Here is a 14,915-nt window from a genome sequence, read left to right on the forward strand (position 1 = left end):
TCGTTTCGGCACTCAATTTCTTCTGATCTCATAGTATCCCCTGACTTTTCTTCAGTGAATATATTTTTTCTTTTATCAGAACGTTTGTTGCATTGTGGTGTTGTTTGCGGCATATATGGTATTGCAGGTCGAGGTTTACATTGGTTAGGAGTTGAAGTATTCCCTGATTTTCGTTCAGTTAATATTGTTTCTGTATTACCAGCACATCTATTACAGTGTGGTACAGGTTGTGGCGTATATGGTACTGCAGATCGTGGCGCACATTGAAGAGGTTTTGATGTTTCGTTTCGGCACTCATTTTCTTGTGATCTCATGGTATACCCTGACTTTTCTTCAGTGAATACATTTTTTCTTTTATCAGAACGTTTGGTGCATTGTGGAACTGATTGTGGCATAAATGGTATTGCAGATCGTGGCTTACATTGATGTGGGTCATTTCTTTCAATCTTGTTTTCTCTCCTACCAGAACGTTTGCAACATTCTGATACAATTTGTGGCGTATATGGTATTGCAGGTCGTGGCGTGCATTGACTAGACGCTTGAGTTCGGGCTTTTGCATCGGAATTATATTCTGATGTTTTATTCAGTGAATCTTTCTGCGAGCAATAAAAGTTAACGTCTACAATAGACGAGTCACTGTAAACAGTATCAATGCTGCAGTTTGAGCCAATAGTTTGACGCATTAAGGCTTCCGTGTATTTTTCTTGTTTTTTTAAATCGCGTTTAATACGCTCAAGCTCCTCTCGTAAATCGTTCGGTTTGCCTTGTTGATTTTTACCAAATGTTTTTTTTTTTTGACTCCGTGTAGATATTTTCGAACATGCTTTAGTTTCCGGATGTGTATTGCCGTATGGTGACATACGTGGAGACTTCATTAAATTAGGAGTTCCATACTCATCCTGATGTGTGTTTTCATGTGTTTTTGTGGAACGTCTTCGTGGTGTCTCATATACTGATCTATTGTGTTGGTTTAAGTCACGGGAGTCGTGGTTATTCATTTTTTGACAGTTTTGCTTTATGTTGATAAACACATTTTATTTGCAGGTTTTATTAGTGTGAAGGAAAGTATACTAAAATTTAGATGTAAATAATTTTTTTGAAGTATTTCTCCAATATAACCTGTTTTTTCAAATGCAATCCATATTTCATCAAATTTTATTTGTCATTTTTAACAGAAATTAAAACACATACGTCCAAGGAAGAAAGTTTTATATTTCTTTGACACATACATATCTACATATTATGTTTATATCGATACAAAGTTCAAGTTTTTAGAAGTACTGTAGCAGACTCATCGGATAGACTGTATAGCATACATTGTAAGTATGTTTAGATTTTGAAATCAAAAACTTATGGTTAATCATGTAATTATTATATTTATATTATAGAAAAATCTCTGAGAAGTACAACTCCTGTTGAAGGAATATCTTTCTTTGATGGAAAATTTTTAAAAACGAATTTTTATACTTCAAAACAACTAAACCCTTTGAATGGACAAAAATTGGCGGTGGTTAACAGAGCTCTAACTCTACTTTTCTTGACTAGGTAGCTTCAATAAGGTACAAATATTATTTTCATGAACATTATTTTTTTATTTCTAAATGCGAAAGAAAAAATTAAAATTCCAGCACCATCCAAAGATGAATAGCCGCCACTTTTCTATATGGAAATATGGTGGCCAAGAAAATAAGCTTACTATTTAGATTATACTGTGTTAGCCTGTACAGGTAGTGTGGAGTCAGGTCATTGTGTGTAGAGTCATGTGAGTGAAAATGGAGAAAGATCAGATTTCTCGAGCAGATTGCGTAATGTTGGTCAGAAAGGGTGCAGTGAAATCGTATAGCTTTTGCATGATAATTGGTACTAAGTCAACCATATTTTCCGGGTACTTTTTGAGCAGAAGGTATATTTTCTTTTTAGTTAAGTGTAGTAAAAATAGTATGATATTCAATTACTTTTTATACGAAAATCAATTATACGACGAATTCTTTTTAACATCCAAAAAAGAAAATATCTCTTAATAATTGAATTTTTTTATTAAAATATTTTGTTCGTCTTTGTTGAGTACGAAATGGTGAGTGCTATATTTTTTAAGCCTTTTTCCTTTGCTTTCAACTAAACTAACTCCAAACGAGGCTCTCGGTATTTGATCATTTTGTGTTACATATAATTTGAATTGTCATTTAAGCGCACTCCTCCTCACACGCCAAACCAATTACATAAGCGGTGCAATGGAATGCGATATCCAAGTTTTTTAGGCCCACTAACTTTTTTGGTCTTGTCGGAGTTGGTCGAGAGACGATTGAAGTGCAGTTGTACGTAAATGCAATGAGTCAATTGTAGTTGTATTTCGGCATGTTGTCATTCCTGAATTTCGGTAATGTGTGAATAATTATTTAATTTTTAGAAAATGGAAAATCCTATAAAAACACTAAAATAACTGACATAACGAAATATTGAAGAGTGGATAAATGCAATAAAAATGAGCATTTTAGATATTTTGTTAAGTAAAGGCGAAGACAAGTGAATGCGACATGTGGCAAGCACTGAACACACCTTAGAGTACTGTCAAACTGCATTCCGTATTAACGAGATTTGTCATACAAGCGCTTCGATTAATCAAGTTGAGTGATCTCGATTTCAGCGCTACTGTTCTCACTACGACAGGTGATAAGTTGGTAAATGTGTCATATCGCAAAATCGTTCCCATTTATTTGGTTAAAGTTTGCTTCACAAAGATGAAAACAGTCCAAACTCGTTGCTAACTTTATTAGAAGAAACGCAACAACAACGAATGAAACTTTAAAAAAAAAATTATGCAAATTAATTATTATGCATTTATTAATGAAAATGATTTACAAGTAATTTATTCCAATTTTATAATCTAAATAAGTTCTTCGTTTAAATTTCGAATTTAATTCACTGAGTCTTCGAACATGTATCGATTTTTGAACAATTATCAAAATAAGTACACACCTATTTGTTTAATGGGGCGTATATATACATGGGGGTAAGCAATATTTAATCTTCATGACAGAAGACTGTCTCCAAGTTGAAAACTCAAACAACTCTTCAATCACTTATTTATTTTTTTTAGTTGGACAATTAATATTAGCAGTATTATTAGTGAGATGCTTTATCTTTACTTTTTATTAGGAACTATAATTTTATTTTTTTTATCTTTCAAGTTGTTGCCAATAAAGGGTACAATCGTTTTGTCCAAGTGATAGTAACGCGATTAAAGATACATTGGAAATTATATTAACAGTATGTATGTGTAGTATATATAGCATAACAAGACAAAGTAAGTGGTTAAGTGCTGGCAGTCTGTTTATTAATTCGGTTTTCAGTCTCTGTAAGTTAGACATTGAGTTTATCCATTGGAAATTTTAGATTTTTTATAAATCCTGACAGATGCAGTCCGCAAATAAATTGGTTTCTATATTTTTTCTATATTCATTCATTTTCATTTTTTTTTTTTGTAATTTTTGTTTTATTTAATTTTAATTTTTCTTTAAAAAGACAATTAAATTTTGTTTTTTTATTCTTTATTTAATTTTTTTGTTTTTTTTTATATTGTTTTGTACGTTTTTCATACTTCTTTCTTTTTTTTATGGTATTTTTTTTTGTTTTAAAAATAATAAAAATAATTATAAAAATAAAAATAAGTAATTTAAAAGTACGACAATTCAAAATACTTTTATTTTATTAAAAAAAATTTTTTTTTATTCTATGTTTTATTTTATATTTTAGTTTTATTTAATTTTGTTTTTTATTTATATCTTTTAAATTTTTTTGTTTTAAAAAACCTTGTAACATATTTTTCTATACTTATTTTTAGATTTTTATTGATTTCTGTTTCTTTTATTTCTTTTTTTTTGTTTTTAAATTTTATATTTTCAACTCTACAGTTCCAATACAGTTCCCACAAATAAATTGGTTTCTATATTTTTTCTATATTCATTCATTTCCATTTTTTTTTGTTGTAGTTTTTGTTTTATTTAATTTTTATTTTTCTTTAAAAAGACAATTAAATTTTTGTTTTCTCTTTGGTTTTTTATTCTATATTTAATTTTTGTCTTTTTTTTATATTGTTTTATACGATTTTAATACTTTTTTCTTTTTCTTTTATGGTACTTTTGTTTTAAAAATAATAAAAGTAATTATGAAAATAAAAATAAGTAATTTAAAAATACGACAATTCAGAATATTTTTATTTATTAAAAATATTTTTTTTATTCTATATTTATTTTATTCTTTAAGTTTTATTTAAGTTGTTTTTTATTTATATTTTTAAAATTTTTTTTTGTTTTAATTAATCTTGTAACATATTTTTTTATAGTTATTTTTAGATTTTTATTATTTCTGTTTCTTTTTTTTGTTTTTTTTTGTTTTTAAACAAAAGTTTTCTTCGTAAGTTGCGAGTATTTTTTTGCTACTCTGAAAGAAAAAATTACGGCTAATATTATGTTTAAAGCGTTTAGTTTATTTCTGAATCTTAACACAAATCTAAACGAATATATTTAAATTGAACATTTTTAAAAAATGAATTTTATTAAATTTATTGATGTAGTAGTTATTATTACAACGTAAACGCATTAGTGCTTTTCATATCCGTATTCACGTTGCTTGAGGTTCTCTCGATATCTAGGAAACCTGCCAAGGTATATTATTTTTGGACATTTTAATGGTGCCAAAGTGCGTTAAGAACGCTCTTATAGGTATCCTATATGCAAATAATAGCGTATAAAATAACTAAATATTTTTGTAGAAAAAAAAATATCTCATAAATAAATTTTGAATAAAACCTCGTTCGTTCCTCATTCCTCGTTCCTCTCTAGGTTTCGCATATATTTGACGTCGTATTATATGTGAAATTTGCAACTGTTCAAATATTTATTATTTATGCAATCGCAAAAGGCTAATTTGTTACAGTGGAAGCTAATTTTTTTTGAATATGCAAAATATTAACTGAGGCGTAAGGAACGTGTGTGTGCAGACTCAACAAGGACATGCTCCCGCACGACCCGAATATCCTTTATTTCTGCTTTTCAATTGAGGAACTTTTAATTTTATGCTAATTTATTTATATTTTTTTTGGACTTTTTGACTCGAGTTTTAATTTTCCTTTTTGTTATTATAAACTTCACGTTATTTTTTGTTTTCCTTACTAAATTTTGTGGGTTGCTTAACAAAAAATTTAAAAAAAAATCATCGAAAACGTGCTAAAAAGTATTTGCATTGAAGTGGTCGTCAGGTTTTTTGTAAAAAATTATTATATAATATTTTTAGTATTTTTTTAATTTAATTTTTTATTAGCCTTTCGACTTCAGTAAATTGTCAGCAATTCTTTTTTTTTTAATTTGAATATTTAATTTTATTAAATGCTCCACATATTTTTTCCAACACTTTGTTTTATATTTTGCGCTCTTAACAACATTTTAATTACATTTTATACAATTTTTTTTATTTTTAGGTTTTAATTTATGCATAAACTTTTTATTTCAACTTTTAAAGTTATTTTTTCAATAAATTTTTTTATATTCGTACAAGTCGAAATAATTAAGTTATGTCAGTCAGCCCTGCCAGAAGAAAGGTTACGCAAAACCTCTTGAAAGTAAAAGTTTTCTAATTTAAATTGTTTAATTATTTACATTTTCATTTTTTTTACACAGTTAAATGGTCAATTTAAGTATGGGCAAAATTATATTAGAAATATAATAAAAACACTTAGATGAAAAACGTGTTCGCCACAGTTATGAATTAACACAAAAAAAAAAAAATTAAATAAATAATAAATAATAATAAGAACAGTGTATTTTGCTTTGGTTGCTTTAAAAGCATAGAAGTTTATTTTCATAAATAAGTTTATATAAAAGATAATTGTCTAATTATGTTTAAATTGAACTTATTCTGCTTCTGAGACCACGAAGCAGATGAATCTGTATTAATTATTGCGCGGTGGCTGATAAAAGCAGAACGAGAGGTCATGAGAGAGGTCTATGTATATTTTTTTTTATGAGGAATTAAAGCAAGTCGCTTTAAACCGCTTTGTTCAAATGGATATATGCTCCTAGTATACACGAAATATCAAATACTTCGTCGGTGGGACCGTCGTGAGCATTCGGTATTATAATGCTTCGAGTAAACCTATTGGCTGTATTCCATATACTTAGTTGCATTTGATTTGATAAACTTCATTATATTTATCCATTGTGTTTATATTAGATTTGTTATTTGTGTATAGTGTGTTCGTTGTATTATGTTTTATAAATATATATAAAACATATATATTTATATATATATATATATATATATATTTTTTTTTTTTTCTCCTATATAGTATGGGCGTTTTATTTAATCCTGTCAAGGATGGTTTTATATTTGCTAAGTGTCTCTGTTTTGTCTATCCTTATTTTCAAAATGTGATCTCGCCAAAGAGACCAGGTATACCTCCAATTTTTGAGTACTGCACTTAGTTACCCTTCTGGTTAAGCCTGTCCTGTCAGAGAATCATTTTCTTTTCTTCCTTCTTCATTTGTTTGTTCAATGTTTGTGTTCCTTTTTGTTTTGTAAGTCCCCACTTAGAACCGTTATCTCAGAGTGTGGTACAGTCACATTTAAATTATTATATGTGAAAATAATATTAATATTATTTTATTTTTTACTTTTAAAATTTTTTATATATTTTTTATTTTTTTCTTTTTTATATTATCTCTTATTTTTGATCATTTTCATATTTTCTTTTTTCATTTTCTTGAAATTTTTATTTCATATATTTTTAAAAATTTATTGTATTTTTTTTATTTTTTTTTTTTTCTTATAACATTTTTTTTATTACCTTTTTGTGTAATATTTTTTTTTATAATACTTTTTTCTTTTTTTAACTTCATTTATATTTTTTTAATATTTTTTATTTAGTTTTTATTTTATTAATTATTTTATTTTTGTGTTTTTGTTTAATATTTATTTTTTTTAATATATTTTATTTTATCTATTTTGTTTTTACTTGTTTTATTTAAATTTTTTTGTTTTTAATGGGTACATGTTATTTAGTTTTTATTTTACATATATATATATTTTTTTTTTTGAATCTTTTAGTTAAATTGCTTACACCTGTCAATTAGCAGTAAATTAGTATTAATTGTTATTAGGTTTTAACATAATCAACATCCAATACGTAATGTACGTACAGTGAAGATGTCATCCATAAGCAGTTTGAAGTTTATGGAACTAGTTGTCTTGTCTAAATGCTTCATTAAATTAGTTTTATTGATTTAGCCATTTTAGGACATTAACATTTGCCACCGTTTCTTCGAATACTTAGTTATCTTCTCGTTACGCTTTGTTAGGTCTATTTCGGGTAAGTCATTAGTCATAAGTCATTATAGTAGGTGATATGACTTTGCCCATGGACATACCAAACTTTTGTTGATACAATTGATTGTCATAATAAAGCAATTATTATCTTTTAGCCAAAGTTCAATCATTTTACTTACTCTATTTTTAGATATCTTTATGAGGACTACATAGAGATAAAATTTCAATTTTTTTTTTGATAATCTAACTCCCTATATTGATAGGTACATAGGTATATTTCCTTTTTATCAAAATCATTGATTATATTATAAGTTTATTTGTAATGATTTGTATGTGGTCATGTCATTTAGTAATAATGGTATTCTCTATTTTTCTTCTGACTTGTACATTATCACTGTTTTGTTTCCTTTAAATAAATTTTATATATTTATAGTATAATAATTTCTACATTGTAGACTTTAATATTGAATCGTTTCTATAATAAATCCAGATTAATTATTCCAATTTGTGTCATATATTGTATTTGCATACTCCGCATTTTCGTGTTTTTAATTCTCCCAAAAATTGATCCAAAAATGATCCAAAAATTTTGAGCTTTGCCAAAACTGTCCTAAAAACAATAAATAACTCATGTCTCTTTAGTTGCACAGTTCCCCTGAATATATTAGAAATTGACAAAACTTGTACTATTGGTTTAAATGTAGGTAATTTTATATTATGTAGTTGATATTCACTTAGATAGTAGTTATTAAAATTGCCTGATGTAGTGTTTACTGCTCTGATGAGCAACACAATAACAATCTTAATAAATAAAAAGAATGTTTTGTATAAATAATACAAAAAAGATATTTTTTGATAAACATAATTAGAAGTTTACCTTTTTACATGAAACTTTAAAAATTGGCCATCTTCCTATTATTTATTGTGTAATGTTTCTTATCATGGATTACGCCTACTGGGGAGACCATGTAAAAAAAAAACGCTCCCTGCATTCTACCTCAATGGTGGTGTGGAATTGAATGCACAACCACACTTCGGTTCGATTACGTTATTACGATGGTTGCAGGAACCCATTTAAATCTGATAACATTATGCTACCATATAAAAGTCGAAGGGTTTAGAATAATTACAAGCCTTTCATAAAATGTAGAATGTTCTTTATGATGGAAAATATAAAGCTAAGTAAGAATGTTTAGAAATTACTGCTATTACATGTTCCATCTACATTGTCTAACTTGATAATAACAAAGTAGGTACGAACTGAACTGCAGTTGAACTGTAGTAGCAATTCAACTGATATTCTTCTAGATATATACTTTATTATATATCCCACGCAAGAAACCATCCCATTGAATTAAGGTAATTTAACAATATCTAACCAATGAACAGTCCGACAAACTGCAAAAGAAGTACTTTCTGACAATCTACTTTTTTTTTGAAGCCAAATCTGAAAACCAACTCTTTTTTGTAAAGCTCATTTTTGTAAATGGTTTTTCAATGTCTTGCTATAAGGCGGCCTGGTCAACCGGGGAGTTACATATGACTTAAGTACCTTTTTCTTATTAAAATTTCAGAAAAAAGTAGAGGTAAGTACTTCTATTAATGATCATATTTGTATATATTAACAACTTGTTTTTAAATAATTAATTAATTAATTTGATTTAATTTCTATTTACGGTTCAAAATCGTTTTTGTTAAATTTCTAGTTCCATGAGTAAAAAGATTTTATTTATATCTTTTATCTTCGTTTCTATCTATTGAATATTTTAGTTTTGTTTTTTTTAAGAACTCTTACCTTATTTATTTTTTAAATTTATTTTATTTTATATTTTTTTTATTTTTTACTTTATTTTTTACTATATTTTTTATTTTATTTTTATTTAATTTTAGTTTTTTAATATTTTTATTTATTTATATTTAAATTTTATTTCATCTTATTAATTTTTTGATCCTATTTACTTTGTTTATTTTTTTTTTTTGATTTTTTTAATTCTATGTAATATTTTTTTATTTATTTATTATTTTGATTTAATATAACTTTTTATTATTTTTATTTTATATTTTATTTTTTTCTTAATATTTTCTAGCTTATTATGTTATTTCTTACCTACCTTTTTCATTTCTTTTATCTCATTTCATTGTATTTATATAATTTTTGTTTTAAATTTTTTTAAATTTTTATTATTTTTAAATTTTTATTTCATTTTTTATTTTATTCAATTTTTTTGATTTATTTATTTTTATATTTATGTAAGCTTTTTTTATTTAAATTTTAAATTTCATTGCATTAATTGCTTTTATTTATTTTCAATTTTTTATTTGATTTTTTTAATATTTTATTTTATTGTTTTAACTTATTTTGGTTATATTTTTATTGCATTTTATTTATCTTTATTTATTACATTTTGTTTAATTTTTTATTCATCGTTTTCATTTGATTTATTTTTTTTCAGTGTATTGTTTTCCTTTTTTAAATTTTTTTTTTTATTTTTAATTTTTTCTAATTTTTATTTTTTTCCTTAATTTTTATTTTACTTGCTCGTTCTTTTTTTATTCTTATTTTATTATTTTTTTAAATGTTTTTTTTAAATTAATTTTTTTTACCACGAATTTTTTAATTTTTATATATAGATTTTTTTTATTTTTAGTCTTTTCTTTTAGTCTTTTATCTTTTTTAGTCTTTTAATTTTTTAATTCTAATTTTACTTGTTAATTCTATTTTTGTTTATTTTATTGTGTACATTTTATATATTTATTCTAATCTTTTTATTCAATTTTTTTAGGGAATTAATATTTTTTTAATATTAATTTTTTAATTTAATTTTTTATATATCTTTTTTTTCACATTTTTTTTTTATACAATTTTTTTTCAACACAATTTTAAAAAAATTATTTTTATGTTATTATTTTATTATGTGTTAATATTAACGGCAATAATTTCAAAAATGATCTGTGTTTTAATAATATAAATTACAATATTTAGAATTAAATTTAATTTTATATATCGAATTTTTCCTTTTTATTTACTTACGATATATTGTTAATAAATTTTTTTTCTGCAGACTTTTTTATTGAGGGTGTTTCGTACTAACATGCCTTAATTTAAACAGATGATTCGGGGTCCAAGAAACGAAAATATAGAAATGACTCAGAGGAAGGGTGATTGTTCAATACTTACCGAAAAGCAGGTTATCACATAGTCGTTCATCCGAAAAATATCGTATATCTCAAAAACGTTTCGTTAAAAATGCTTGAAGTGTGTTAATAATAATAATTAAATTAATTTTTGTTAACAAATGTACTTAAAGTTAATTAAATAATATAATACTGTTGTTAATAAATAATAGCTAATATTTTTTATTTTTGTTTATTTGCTGATACAAATGTACGATCATTACTTTGATCACTTGGAATGCCGTCTGTACGTACGGAAGGTTGGTTAATTAATTATTTCTAATAAACTTAGTAATTTGAAGGAAAGTTATATATATTATATATATTATATTATTGGTTTTAAAAACAAATTTCAAATTTTATATTTTACGATATTTAAAAGAATATTGCAAAAATTATTTTAGTTTCCACACTTGTAAGTATTCTAGTTCTCCTATTTATTGTGTAATTACGTTTTAATAAGACCTCTAATTTTTCAGTAATTAAATTTACTAAACTTGTTTATAGCTTAAGGCAATAATTTCATCTAGTTCCAATACTCCATTTTATGAAGCTTTATCATTCCTAATCTGTGATGAATTCCTAATTTTCCTTTATTATCTATATGTGATTCGAAAAACAGTTCTATTAATTATAATATAATGTAGGAGAACCATTTTTTAAATCGTAATATTAAATTAGATATTATTTAAATAATTAAAAATTTCTATATATGTTTACAAAGCCTTACAAATGTTTTCAAAGTATAAAAATGTTTTTGTTTTATTGTAATTTTAACTAAATCACCCATATCTGATTGCGATAAAAAAAAATCTAAAAGATATGTATTCTATATATTTTTAATAGTCTAAGCTTATACACTACTAATTAAAGAATGTGCCCTTATAAATTACACGTAAATGAAACATACCTATGATTGAGATTTAAATTTATTGTTTGGAACTTGCGAATATAGCATTCCATATAGTATGTGAAATATAGCATTTAAATATCCTACACGAAACTTTTTATAGCACTGAATCCATTCGAAGTAATTTTTTAAAATATCTCAGCCATATCTTGACAGATGTTAATTTTTATAGCGTCATAATTATTGAGATTGTCCATATAAAAACGATACTTTGAGTAACCGCACTAAAAAGTCATCGTGACAAATCGAATAATCTTGGTGGTTAATTCATAACACCAAACTGTAAACGTAGACTTATAGACTTTTGATAGTTACTTGTGGATTTTAACTGCTCCCGATGAAACAATATTGTTTAATGACATATCCATGAAATGAAAATTGGACCTTATCTGTGATGAAAAATCGTATGACTTAAATGACATTTAAACGCTACTGTTTGAACATCTTATCAGCATATGTTCAAAACGTTACAAGGTTAGCTACCTTTCGTTCTTATATTACCTCAATTTTATAAGGATTGAGATCCAAATCCAAATGTAAAATATCCAGCATCTTAAGATAAGACCAAATCCTGTGTGCGTCATATGATGGAATAATTTGAATCTTTTCGACACTTTTAAATAGTGTCGTTACCTAAACAATCAATTGTGCTAGGGTCTTCTTTACTTCAAGTGTGGCAATTTTTTATGTTATAAAGCTACTAAGATAATTTCACCACAGACTGCACCAATTCTGAATAATATATAATTTTTAGTAAATATACTTAACCTAAATTAAATAACTTCTATAAAATTTATTTAACATAAATCCAATGGACAGTCAAGTTTTAGTGTTTTTCTGCATTATTTAATTAAGTTCTTTTATAATTGTTTATATAATTTAACATCTACATATGCTTTTTGTTGTTGTAGAGAAAAGGAGGAAAAAAACCTCAGTTTTCATTATTTTATTTTTTTTCTATACCTACATTTATATCTAGTTCACGTCTCCCTAGAACTAAAGCCAGTATATATATGTTATATTATTTTTCAATATTTCTTATCTATATGTTAGACACCAAGTCTAATCAAAATTATATTATTGATCTGTTTATATTTTTCTTACCTAATTCTAAAATATTTTATTAATTTATTGTTTTAATGGCCAACAAATTTTTTAATAATTTTTTGAAAAATTTTCTTTTGTTTTTAAAAGATTTTATTTTTACTGATATTTCGACTATAATCTATAGTCCTCATTTTATTAAAAATGTTAGGTGGTGTTGAAGTTATTGCTTTGTAAATAATTTTTTTTTACAGAAAAAAATATATGCTACCTCTTCTCACTCGATAATACATAAATGTCTATTATTATATAGCATTTGCTTTATATAAGATATATTTATGATATATTCTCTATCTCATACAATGCTCTAAACACCAAGGGAGTTTGAGATGCTTTGGGAATTATGTGTCTAGTTCTGATAACATTATTGCAAATATTTGGGAATTGAAAGTAGAGTTCCTTTAATTTTCTTCTATATTTACGCAATATATAAAGTGATTTATTATTTTTATTATAAACTTATCTATTCTACATAGTATGAATGAGCGTCTTTATAAATATGTTATAGGTACGTGCTCTTAAGCATTATCATTTTAATATATTTTTTTTTCCTTATATGATGGGCAAATATTGTACCATATCGGACGTGCATAAGTAACTATTATTATTAGTCTTTTAAAAACTATCATATTATTTTGACGTCTCCTTTTAAAGGGGGAACGGATTATTCTTCTAATTTTTGCATATTATATTACAAATAATATATTATATTTTTTTTATAAATATTTTACATTGATGTATAAATAATTTATATGTATTAGAATTCAACACTTAGAAGTCAAGGCAAGGCTTACATCTGAATCGAAAGAGAATTTTGGATTATATATAATAAAATTAATAAATGAACGTCATCAGTATAAGAATATACAACAGGATGCTCCTCCAGGAGTTAAAGGATTCAATATATATATATATATATTTATATTGGCAATTGAATAGAGACATCAGAAAAAAGATCCGTATAGCAAAAACCAGTTACGGTAAATAGTAAATGTATACACAAAGGGATTTGTCATAAAATTCCCCCTTCATTGCTTATCAATGATGACAACGAAATCGTTTTTGACATAAATGAGAAGAAACGCAATTGAAAAATATATATTGACAATGTTTTTTCGGATAACAGTAGCTTAAATAATGGTATTTATCTTACAAGTAATTGAATGTACATAGTACAACTAAAGACTAAGTTAAGAAAGATATACAATCGATAAAAAACAACAAGGCAACTAGACAAGACGAGGTTACATCTGAAATTTGTAAATTAATTGATGAAGAAAATACTACTCTCATATTAAAATTATTTTATCATGTAATTCGATCTTGGATAACATCACGATCACTGGGTGAGATGTACCTTCAGTGTCTAAGAAAAAAAATGCAAAGAGCTGTAGTGAGTACAGACTTATCAGCATTATATCATATGCATGAAATATATTTCTTGAAATCATGCACGACAGAATATACAAAAAATGAGAGGAAGTACATAATGGAAAAATCACAACTTGGGTTTAATATATATATTATATTTATATGGTATATATTAGTTATTTATTTATACTTGCATAATTTTAATTTTAAAATATATATAATTCCTAATAAATAAAATTATTGATATATAATTTATATGATATATTAATTTAAATTCGATTATGTCTCAACAGAAATTTCTTACTAATAAAAATGTATTAGTTCATTAACAATACTCTAGGTCTTACTTCAGTGAGGAAACCGGTCGCATACTATTGTAGGATTGACCTAACACATTATAGCCGTTCTACTGAATTAAATATTTTTTTTCTTTTTTAAAAACATCGTTTTTAATCCAATCTTAACTATGTGTTAATTTATTATTATTGTTAAAGAATACTTAATAGATATTAAGTGAGAAGTGTGTTAGTTTACTGAACCAGTGATCAGTTCCCATTAAAATAATTTATAATATAATATTATCTATATTAATTCATAAGGCTTTGTTCGCTTTAGTCTTCTCAGGTCATTGGTAAAATCCAGTAGTTAAAAAGCTTCTACGTTGATGTGATTGAGTAGTCATTTTTCATGCCTAACAGCTACTTCTTGCATGGTTTATTTGAGACCTATAACTTTCAAGTCTTTATGTATTTCTTGATTTAATACATATCAATATGCATTTGTTATAATCCGTAAACATTTGTTTCGACTTCGCTGTATGATGTCTCGGTTCGTTTGTTTCTTACACCCCATAGGCATTAAATGCCATACATCCAAATCGGTTTCATGACAGATAGATAAATGAGCCTTTTACAATATAGGATAACTTGAGAATGGTGTGTAGAGGATTTAGACTATATCTATGGAACTTCAGCTCTGATAGTATGTATGTTCGAATAATCTTCTTTATATATAATGCTGAATGTTCTTTTTAATA

General features: G+C 25.3%; 1 long non-coding RNA gene across 1 annotated transcript; it reads left to right on the top strand.

Annotated features, from left to right (window-relative positions):
- Positions 1-1,195: 1,195 nt before the first annotated feature.
- LOC119689564 lies at positions 1,196-10,573 on the top strand. The gene is made up of 4 exons (XR_005253455.1): positions 1,196-1,319; positions 1,389-1,559; positions 1,629-1,903; positions 10,383-10,573. It is a non-coding gene; the product is annotated as an uncharacterized LOC119689564 (long non-coding RNA).
- The last annotated feature ends 4,342 nt before the right edge of the window (positions 10,574-14,915 follow it).

This window comes from Teleopsis dalmanni, chromosome X (genome assembly GCF_002237135.1).
Source record: "Teleopsis dalmanni isolate 2A chromosome X, ASM223713v2, whole genome shotgun sequence".
NCBI lineage: Eukaryota > Metazoa > Arthropoda > Insecta > Diptera > Diopsidae > Teleopsis > Teleopsis dalmanni.